The sequence below is a fragment of the Oryctolagus cuniculus genome, chromosome 13, assembly GCF_051225735.1.
Source record: "Oryctolagus cuniculus isolate XC-2025 breed Fujian yellow rabbit chromosome 13, ASM5122573v1, whole genome shotgun sequence".
NCBI lineage: Eukaryota > Metazoa > Chordata > Mammalia > Lagomorpha > Leporidae > Oryctolagus > Oryctolagus cuniculus.
Window position 1 is genome coordinate 113,360,444 of NC_142879.1, and position 11,782 is coordinate 113,372,225.

Sequence of the window (11,782 nt, forward strand, 5' to 3'; positions counted from 1 at the left end):
CACCGGGACCTCTCACTGTAATGGGCTGAACTGATTCTCCCAAAAGTGAATATCTTGCAGCCCTAATCCCCAATGTGATTGTTTTTAGAGACAGGACCTTTAAAGGTGTAACAGAAGGAAAATGATATCAAGTGTGAGACGCTAATCCAGGCTCACACCTGACCTTATAAGGAGAGCCAGCAGGGATTCACATGGACAGAGGAAATACCATGTGAACATATAGCAAGTTGCTGGCTGACTGGAAGCCAGGGAGCGAGGTCCCAGAAGTCACCAAGCCTGTAGACACCTTGATCTCAAACTTCCAATGTGCAGGACTGTGAGAAACAACATCTGGTGAATTAAACCATCCCATTTGTTGTAATGTGTCATGGTGACTTTGGCAAAGTAATCTACCCAATCACTACCTGCTTAAATTGCACCCACCCAGAAGCTCCACAAAAAAAAAAAAAAAAAAAAAAAAAAAAAAAAACTTTCAAAGAAATATGGAAATTAAAAACTGTGGTTTTAGGTACCCAAATACCTAAATGAGAAAAGGAGAGAAATAAGATGAATGAAAAATAAAACACTAGAAATATGTCCATTAAAATCTAGATATCAGAGAAAGGGAAAGAAAATACAAAAATGAATAAATTATTCTTATGTATATGTGTGTGGTTTTAAAAAGCTAATACTTTGATCCAAGTAGAAATTATAATGCTTAATGATATAATAAGCAGATTTAAAAGGACCCTGATGGACTATGGTGTTTCCATAGAACAGGGTCTAAATTAACTCTTGAGACCAGCATTGTGGCTTAATGGGTTAAGCCAGAGCCTATGATGCCATCATCCCATATGAATGCTGATTCAACTCTTGGATGCTCCACTTCCAATCCAGCTCCCTGCTAATGTGCCTGGGAAAGCAATAGAGGATGGCTCAAGATCTTGGGCCCCTGCATTCATTTGGGAGATCCTGATGAAGCTCGTGGTTCTTGGCTTCAGCCTGGCCCAACCTTGAGCATTGCAGCCATTTGGGCAATGAAGTAGTAGATGGAAGATCTTTCTCTGTCTCTGTCTCTGTCTCTCTTCCTCCTTCCCTTGTGCCATCCCCTCCTCTAACTCTGCCTTTAAAATAAATAAGTCTTTATTAAAATTAATTTTCACAGCTTCCAGTATATACCTATTTTCAAAATTTCATGGGCGAAATCCATAGTGTGGCCCAAATTACAATTGTAGCTATGGATAGCTCTAAATTTAAACAGAATACAACATATGATCTTAGGAAAATTACAAAAAGAAAAGAGAAGAAAAAATAAGGTATTCACTTATTATACTTATTTTTAATTATAACAATGCTTCAATTTTCCATGGTCAAATGAACTCAATTATTCCATAGGAGACAGAATGACTCTAAAAGAATAAGTAACAAATTAAAAGTAAACTAAGTTTTTGGAGGTTAAAATTTGCCTAGATAAAGTGGAAATCCACAGGCCAAATTAAAATGAGTAAGATGGCCAAATATAAGGAAATTCAAAGGCTTCAAGTATTGCAATTTATGACAAAAGAAACAATTAACAAAGAGATGAGTATTCCCATTGCTTTCCCTTGCTTTGTTCTTAAAACTAGAAAGAAAAATGGCACTCACATGGTGGTGGCTCAACTAACTGAACCACAATACCAGACCCCGTGAATAGCTTTTGTTACTTGATGTTGGAGAGTTTCCGTATCCTATTCCTGACATGTAGCCTTAGACAGCAAACACTGGAGGCCATCCTCTCTGGCAGTGGTCACCTCCCAGCATGAAATGACAAAAGCAATTTAAGGCCTGGCATTTGACTCAGCTGGTTAAATCAATGAATGCAACATTGGCATTCCATGAGCCCAGGTCCAAGACCTGGCCACTCCATTTCAGTCCAGCTCTCTGCTGATGTACCTGAGTGGGTATCAGGGGATGGCCCAAGTGCTTGGGATAGTGCCACCATATGAGAGACCTGGAAGTATTCCCAGGCTCACAGCTTTGTCCTGGTCCAACACTGACCATTGCATCCATTTGAGGAGGGAACCCTCCCTCCCTCCTTCGCTGTAACTCTGCTTTTCAAATAAATTATGTAATAAATCCAAGGAAAAAGCTATCCAAATACATTTTCACACCATTCTTCTGACTGTTGATTGTATTATTATTGGTCTGGATGCATGCCTCAGTTTGCAAACCAAGGACCCAAACTTTTGTTTTTCCCAAAGAAACCTTTTATTTAATGGGTACAAATTTTATAAGTACAACTTTAGGAATATAGTGATTCTTCCCACTGTACCCACCTTCCCACCCTCACTCCACACCACTTCCTCCTCCCTCTCCCATTGCCAGTTCCATTCTCCATTAAGATTAATTTTCAATTAACTTTATACAGAGAAGACTAACTCTGTACTAAGTAAAGATTTTAATAATTTGCACACACACACAAAACTGAGACCAAGTTTTATAGTTAATTATGTTAATACAACTCATTGAGGACAGGACTGCATGGGAAGCAAGTATACAGTGACTCCTGTTGTTAATTTAACAATTAACATTCATGTATTATATCAGTGATCACCCAGAGGTTCTTAACATTAGTTGCCAAGGTTATGGAAGCCTTTTGTATCCCAAACTTTTTTTTTTGGACAGGCAGAGTTAGACAGTGAGAGAGAGAGAGACAGAGAGAAAGGTCTTCCTTCTGTTGGTTCATCCCCCAAAGGGCTGCTACGGCTGGCGCACTGCGCTGATCTGAAACCAAGAGCCAGGAGCTTCCTCCTGGTCTCCTATGTGGGTGCAGGGCTCGAGCACTTGGGCCATCCTCCACTGCCTTCCTGGGCCACAACAGAGAGCTGGACTGGAAGAGGAGCAACTGGGACAGAACTGGCACCCCAACTGGGACTAGAACCCAGAGTACTGGTGCCACAGGTGGAGGATTAGCCTAGTGAGCTGCCACACCGGTGAGACTCAAACTGAAAATGAAGCATTTCTAGTGCCAGTGGGGGCTAAAATTTAAAAATAAAAAACATAAACAAAAAAGACACTCCTGTATCAATATCACTGCAAATGTAAATTTGTCAAACTTTATATCTTTGACAAACCAATGGTTAAGAATGATGTACTACAGTTGCAATGATCTGTGATTATTTTAATATTTACTGTGTATAATTGAAATGGATGTCATTTTATTTGATTTTTATTTATAGACTTGTCAATATTCCTAATGAACCATGCTGTTTTTATTTTTTATTTGTTGAACTCTTTATTTTGTGGAGTGGCACATTTTAGGAAAATGAGACAAAGGGATAAGCAGAGTCTTCAACAATAGCATTTGGATTTGCCAGTATCCTTCTTTTAGTAATGGATTTCACAACTATGAAACAGACTGAAAAGGATTTGGAAGATTTGAATATGATAAAACAACAAAGTTAATTGATATATACCACACTAATCAAGAGAATATGCCTTTCATTTAGTGTGCATGCAACGTTTTCCACAGAAAACAATTTGCTACATCATAAAATCACCTGAATAAACCTTGACGAACTGAAATCATTTAAGATATTTTCTCTGACCACAATTAGGAGTATTCGGTCTAGTGGTTAAGATAATGTGTGTAGGGGCTGGCACTGTGGCAAAGGGGTTAAAGCCCTGGCCTGAAGCACTGGCATCCCATATGGGCACTGGTTCTAGTCCCAGCTACTTCTCTGATGCAGCTCTCTGCTATGGCCTGGGAAAGCAGTAGAAGATGGCCCAAGCCCTTGGGCCCCTGCACCCATGTAGGAGACCTGGAATAAGCTCCTGGCTCCTGGCTTCAGATCAGCGCAGTTCCAGCCATTGCAGCCATCTGGGGAGTGAACCAGCAGATGGAAGACCTCTCTCTCTGTCACTGTCTCTCTCTGTAACTCTGTCTTTCAAATAAAATAAAATAATTTTTTTAAAAAAAGATGTGTGTTATATCCAAATCAAAATCAGAGCACCTAAGTTCAAGTCTTGGCTCTGCTTTCATTTCAGCTTCCTTTTAATATGCATCCTGGTAGGAAGCAGGTGATGGCTGAAGTAATTGCAGCATTGTCACCCATGTGGAAGACTTACTGGCTCCATTTTGCCTGGATGAACTCCAATAGTTGTGAGTATCTAGGAAGCTGTGCAATCTCTCTCTCTCTCTCTCTCTCTCTCTCTGTGTTTTTTTTTAATAAATTATAAAAAGCAAAACCAAAATGATACTTGAGAAGTTGTAATATAAGTGGAAAATAAGCAGTACATTGTGGGAAAAAATAAGTAATGGAGTGGAAAAAAACCTCAAGGGAAATTATAAAATATGAGGAAATGATAGAAAATTAAAACACATTATACAAGAACTCGTGATTAAAGAGTCATATATGGAAGTTATTAGATCTAAAAATATCTATTTTATGAAGAAGAAATATATAAAATCCATAAGGCAGACTTCCCATTTAAAAAAAGCTAGAAAAAGCTGGGAAAACTAATCATCTCCATGAGCAGCTACACAAATGACAGCAAACAACAAACAAGTGAGCTCCTAGCCACTTTCATTGATGTTCTCTGCAGCACCTGGGCTGTCTCAGCCCCCAGGATCTGTACCACATCACAGACCAGACTCACAATCTGTGGAAGATGTATGAGGTCTGGGCTATGTCTTTATGCACAATCCAAGCTTCCTGCAATGTGCTGTATCATCCCCAGTTGCTCCATCCTCTTCATCTTATCTCCATGAGCATACCCACCTCCCTTGCCCAGTGGCACCCAAGGGTATGCTGGCCTCTGTTCAACTGATGGTTCTTTTTGGAGGTTGGATTCTCACTTTCCAAAGACTCTATGGGGGGCTGGCACCATGGCATAGTAGGTTAGCCTCTCTGCAGCATCAGCATTCCATATGTGCACCAGTTCAAGTCTCAGCTTCTCCCCTATAATCTAGAAGTCTGCTAATGGTCTGAGAAAGCCGTAAAGATGGTCCAAGTACTTGGGACCTTGCACCCACATGGGAGACCCAGTAAAGGCTCCAGGCTCCTGACTTGAGATTGGCTCAGATTTGGCTGTTGTGGCCATCTGGGGACTGAAAAAGCAAATGGAAGGTCTCTCTCTCTCTCTCTCTCTCTCTCTCTAACTCTGCCTTACAAATCAATCAACCTTAAAAAGAACACTATGGGTAGTAAGGGATTCTCACAGCTAGTGGAAAGCTCTTTTACTGGAATGATGCTCCAGAAGGGACCAGCAATAGATTGGCAGGTGTTGCCTTACAGTGGGCTCCCAGTAGTATTTGGTTAAGCTGCCATAAAGGCCTCTACATAAGGGATATCTATTTACCACACACATGACACAATAGTTCTAGCTATAAAATGGTATTACAATTTAAGTTCCAATTATCTAGCTGTGTTTTTTCCCTCAAATTTACTGCAGCCAAGGAATACTACAAAAAATGATGGGTCATTCCTTTAAGGTCTGGGGATCAAACCATGAACAGTTTTTATACAATACAGTATTATCATAAAGCCATGGGTTTCACCTGTCAGAATAAAGGAAAAATAATGGCAATAAGATAGGCATTTCTGCTCATTTCCAACAAATAAGGGGAGATAACAAGCCATTTCTGTTTGATCTCCCAACTGAGGAAGAACAGGCCTGGCAATACTTCTGGGTTTATGGAATCAAATAATACTAGTGAAAGAATCAACTAGTCCTTACTGAATAACCCCATCCTGAATATTTCTAAATCTCTCACAGAGGGTCCTTCCATATGTGGAAAAACCTTCCATTTTTTAAAAGATTTACTTATTTGAAAGGCAGAGTTACACAGAAAGGAGAGACACACAGAGAGGGAGATAACTTCTATCCACCGGTTCACCCCTAAAATGAGAGAAATGGCCAGAGTTGGGCTGATCTGAAGCCAGGAATGAGGAGCTTTTTCCAAATCTCCCACATGGGTGCAGAGGCCCAAGGATTTGTGTCATCTGCTGCTGCTTTCCCAGGCACATTAGCAGGGAGTGCATTGGAAGTGAAGCAGCCAAGGCATCAGCTGATGCTCCTATGAGATGGCACTGCAAGTGCATTGGCTGCAGAACCTTCCACTTTTAACCCCTATCCTGACCTAATGATGCCCAGTCAGGCCATGAGAAAGAATCAGCCTTGAAACTCAGTTCCAAGTGTGATGGTTGACCCAGGTACACAGGTAGCATTGTCAACATGTGGGAGGGAAAGCTTGAAGACTCTGAAATATCCCTAAATAACTTGACAGTGCATTATATACAATATTATTACTCAAGAAATCCAACGGGAAATTCCAAAGTTCAAAGATTTAATTTAGAATTTGGATATGAAGAAAAAATCCCACAATCATCTGAAGTTTAAAACATTTCCTCAAAATAAGACTCCTCATCATTGAAAACATAGTCACTCATTTAACCAGGATGCTTTGATCAAGAAGTATAGACCAGATACAGAGTTTTAAGATCACTCATCTTAGAAAAATAAGTTGATAGTCTTAACTTTTTAAAAAGAGATTTATGTATTTATTTGAAAGGCAGAGTTACAGAGAGGGAAGGAGAAGCAGAAACAGAGACCTTCCATCCACTGGCTGGGCCAGGCTGAAGCCAGGAGCTCCAAAACATCTTGATGGTCTTCAATGGGGGTGCAGGGGCCCAAGCACTTGGGCCATCTTCTACTGCTTTCCCAGCATCATTTGCAGATAATGGGATTATGGAATTAGTAGGGAATATGGGATACTGGTGCTGCAGGTAGATTTACCTACGCTGGCAGCACAGGACCTGGGATCCCTCTGGTGATATTATTCCCAAGCTCCCTTATCCTCATGGTCCTCAACTCCAGCTGGCAGCATCATGCCTTGGGGCGCAGTGTGAGGCCAGAACCACTGGGCACTGTAGAGGGCCAGCCCTAGCTGGCCATGGAGCTTGGAGTCGAGGTGGCCATCAAAGTCACAAGGTCACTCAGAAATTGGGGGTTCCTGTTGACCCCAGGTGGCTGCAGCACAGCTCCAGGTTTGTGCTGGTTCCCCAGCAAGGAGAGCTGGTACCCATGGGACCCACCTCACCCACATCCATCACCTGCCCTCTAAGATGTAGTAGACTCCAGGCATCTGGTGCCACTGAATCCTGCCTCTCTTTAAGGAAAGGAGAAAATTGTGGGCATCCAGACAGTAGCAATAGATGATATGAGAGCCAAAGATGCATCATCCTGTTGTTCTCCCATTGCCCATCCCCTCTTTCCTGACTCATGCACCCACCTCTGCTCCACCAGCCCACTGCCCATTTCTTGTCTCCTTTATGCCCCAGGCACACTCAGGACACTGTCACTACCCACCCTCCACACTCACCAGCCTGCACCTGCACTGCTGGGAAAGCTCTCATCAGCCTGCTGCTTTCCTCCTCCTGGCTGTCAGATTTTCTCTTTCCTCCTTGCCCTCTACAACATTTCAGGGCCAACCCATGCCTTTCTGAACATCTGCCTTGAAAGTCTCAGTCTTCCATCCCCATTCCTTTCCATGGTCAGCTCTGGTCAGCTCTGGACTAGGAAGGCCTCTGACTGCCACTGGGCCCCTCAGGTTCCCTCTTCTGCAGTTAGCACATAATCCTTGGCTTCAGCTTCACCCTGCACTGCCTCAACCCAGAGCTCAGATTAGGAGAGTTAAATAGGGGAGGGTGCCCCTCTATGCCTAGCTGTGCCTCCTGTTCTGGGAGCCCACCCCTGTGTAAGACTAAGGCCTGAGACAAATTTCATTTGCCCTGGAGGAGAGCACTGAGGTCAGGAATGCTGCTGATAGAGTTCACAGCTTTAAGATTCCCCCAGATGACCTGGGCCAGAGGGGGGAGCCACAGCACTCCCTTTTGCTTCAGTCTTCTCCTGACTTCCATCCACCTCTATGCCAACTCTCTGGATGAAGCCAGGAGCCAGGAGTTTCTTCCAGGTTTCCCATGTGGGTGGCAGGGGCTAAACAACTAGGACTTTTCTTTTTGTATTTTGATTTTTTAACTTTTATTTAATAAATATAAATTTCCAAAGTACAGCTTTTGGATTATAGTGGCTATTCCCCCCATAACTTTCCTCCAACCACAACCATCCCATCTCCCACTCCCTCTCTCATTCCATTCTTCATCAAGGTTCATTTTCAATTATCTTTATATATGGAAGATCAACTTAGTATATACTAAGTAAAAATTTCAGCAGTTTGCACCCACAGAGATTTAAAATGCATCCCCCAGGCCATTAGTGAAATGCTGGATTGGAAGTGGAGCAGCCTAGAGAACTGGAGCCCATATGAGATAGTGTTGCAGGCTGCGGCTTTACTTCATAGGCCACAAAGCCAGTCCCTGGAAGGACTTTTTGAATTTGAGTAAGGACATGGCTGTCATTTCTTTTCCAGTGAAAAGTTGCCATTAGGCTATACTATAAAATATGCATATTATGGTGTATCAACACCATACAATCAATTGAATAGGCTACATGGGGAAATCCAGAAACAAAGCAGAATCTACTTCAGTATTGGCAGTGACTTTCGTGGATGATGGAATCACAGGGTTATTGTTCATGTTAATGCTTTTCAGAATTCCCTTTCTCCAAAATGAACAACATTTTCTTTAGAATAAAGGAAAAAAAATCACCCATGAGTCTGCTAGCTTGATAAAATCTCAGTTATTACAGTTTGGACACCTTTTCCTATCCAAGTGTTTTTATACAGGTATAATCATGATGTACATACATTGTTTTATTCTCCTTTTTAACAAGACGTGAATTTATTTATATGAGAGGTTTTATATACAGCATTGAATGCATGATCCATAAAATATAGAATGTGAGCTGTGTTAACTAAAGGTGTTCTCTAACATATTATTTAAATAGAAGATAAGCCCCACAATGGGAGATAACACTTGTAAAACATATATCCACAAGAATTGCCTGCAAATTTCATGAAGCTTGTGACATTTAATAAGGTGATAAATCCTCCAATTTAAACCTAAAAAATTGAGTTGTATTTACATAGGATATATGCAGATTAGAAATAAATACATACAATATATTGAACTTTAGGGAATTATGAGATAAAAGAATGAATGTTCCATAAAATTAATGCAAATTAAATGCCAATGAGGTAGAAACACTACATATTTATAAAATGGTCTTAATAAACAATCATTTTGGTGCCAATTTTTACTAGGATGTAGAGTATTCAAAAATATTATTCATTACTGGTCAAAATGGCTAAATCTTTCACAAGATATCTGGATAAGGTATTTTAAAGCCTATGATAGTATCCTTATACAGTGCAGAAAGGATGTCCTGATAGATTTACCCAGCTAACTGGAAAGCTTAAACCCACAATCTAGGATAAAAACATACACAGCAGCTTTATTCCTAATGCCTAAAACCTGAATGAAATCAAAATGTTCTTTAGTAGATAAACAGAGAGCCAAGCTGTCACAGTAGGTGGAGGCTCTTGAAGGCACATGGAATTAGGAAATATGGGGCCTGGACACTGGACATGGGGACACAAGAGAAAAGGCATGGGCTGGAGTCACAGGGGTTCCAGAGACACAAGGAAGACATTGGCTTCAGGCAAGTAGCAGGCAGACAGCTGAAGGAAGCCGTAGTTGTAAGCAAAGGGCAGAGTGGTACCCACAGGCTTCCATGAACTGGGAGTAAAGGGACAAAGTCACTGCAGGGCAGGAGAAAGGTCGCTCTATACAGAGAAAGACTGGAGACACACAAGTCCTGACAGGTTGTATGGACAAGGGAGGTCAGCACTTAGGGAAAATTAGGGCTACATACAGAGTGGCTGGGGACCCATGGGGACTGGCATGGTGTGCAGGCCCAGCAGGAGACTTGCAGAGAGATGTGCTGTACATAAAAGGGATGAGGACTCTCACAGCTGGGACATGCTGCAGACACAAGGAGCAGAAGCTTTAAAGAGCTGGCTTGGATGACACTTTTTAAATGACAAAACTATCAAAATGAACAAGGGTCCCAGATAAAGGAGATGTTGAAATAGCAAATAACATATGGGCTTTAGGAACAGGATTAGAGATAAGCAAAGTGAGCAGACACATGGAACTGGAAACATTAGGAGGCAGACAGGGCATATTATTATAGGATTTGGAAACACAGCAAAAAATACAGGAGATGCAATATAAATTGTCACAGTAGGTGGAGACCTGCTTAGAGAAAATTTAGAGTCTCAAGTGATTGAGAACCAGTCATTATGGCTTCCTTTTTTAAAACTGATTTGTTTATTTATTTGAGAGAGAGAGAGAGAGAGAGAGAGAATCTTCCATCATTCCACTGGTTCACTCCCCAAATGGTTTTAATGGCCAGAGCTGGGCCAGTCTGAAGCCAGGAGCCAGGAGCTTCTTCTGGATTCCCCACATAAGTGTAGGGCCAAGCATTTTGGCAATCTTTTGCTGTCTTTTCCAGGCCATTAGCAGGAAGCTGAACTGCAAATAGAGCAGCCTGGACTCAAACTGGTACCAATATGGAATGCTGGGGTTGCAGGTGGCAGCTTTACCCACTATGCCATAATGCCAGCTTCCTGCAGTTTCTTTCTTAAGAACTAAAATTAACTATAGAATAAACCACACAAGAGAGGCAAGTAAAAACAGGCAGGCATCAATGAAACCTGTAGAAAAATGCACAATAGAAATAAGGAAAAAAAGTTTTTAAAGCATATTAACAAAATTAATAAAAATTAGTATAAGTCATTAAGGAAAGCAAAGAGAAATACCATACAAACAACCAGCTTCAGGAATCCAAATAGCATCATCTTCAAAAATTTTCTTTTTTTTTTTTTCATTTTAAAGATTTATTTGAAAGTCAGAGTTACAGGGGAGGCAGCAGAGTAAAGAAAAAAAAGAAAAACAAAGAACTACACACATACACATGAACACACACACACACACACACACAGAGAGAGAGAGAGAGATATCTCCCATCCCTTGGGTCACTACCTAAATGGCTACAGTGGATAGGGAGGCAGAAGCCAGGAGTGAGGAGCCAGGAGATTCATTTGGGTCTCCTGTGTTGGTTGCAGGGGTTCAAACACTTGGGCCAGCTTCAGCTACTTTCCCAGGACACTTAGCAGGGTGCTACATTAGAAGTGAAGCACACAGGACTTAAATTGGTGCCTTTATGGGATGCTGGCATCCCTGATGCAGCTTTACTCATTACACCATAAAGCCCCCCAGATACCCTCCTCCATTTATAAACCTTAACAAGATAGTAAGTATTATGAGAAATAGTTTGGAGTAAAAATTTTTTAAAGAGATATCAAGTCACTGAATTTTGGAAACCAATATACCATAACACAGATATTGCATACTGTAGAGAACTTCCATATAAGTTAAATAAGACTAATCAGTAGTTGAAAAATCAAATCAATGAATTTAAAAATTCCACAAGGAAAATTTCAGACTCAGACTTAGAAAATTCTAGACATTCAAGGAAGGTTGTTGCTCATTTTCCCAGATTCATCTAAAGTGGCAATAGACAGAGAATATATTTGAATTTCTTTTGAATTCATTGCTTTACATTAGTGGACACAGATCAGGTGGAAAGAACTTAACATAAATCTTTAATAAAAGATACAGGTATTTGAAGCAAAATATGAAAACAGAAGAGATCAACAACAAGCAGGATACATTAGAAGATGCAAAGATGATTTAACATTCCAAAATAATCCAAGTAAATAATTCATGTGTAAGAAAAATATAAGTAAATCACATGAATGTTGAGATTAAATGTTGAAAAGCTTTTAATAGAACAACTT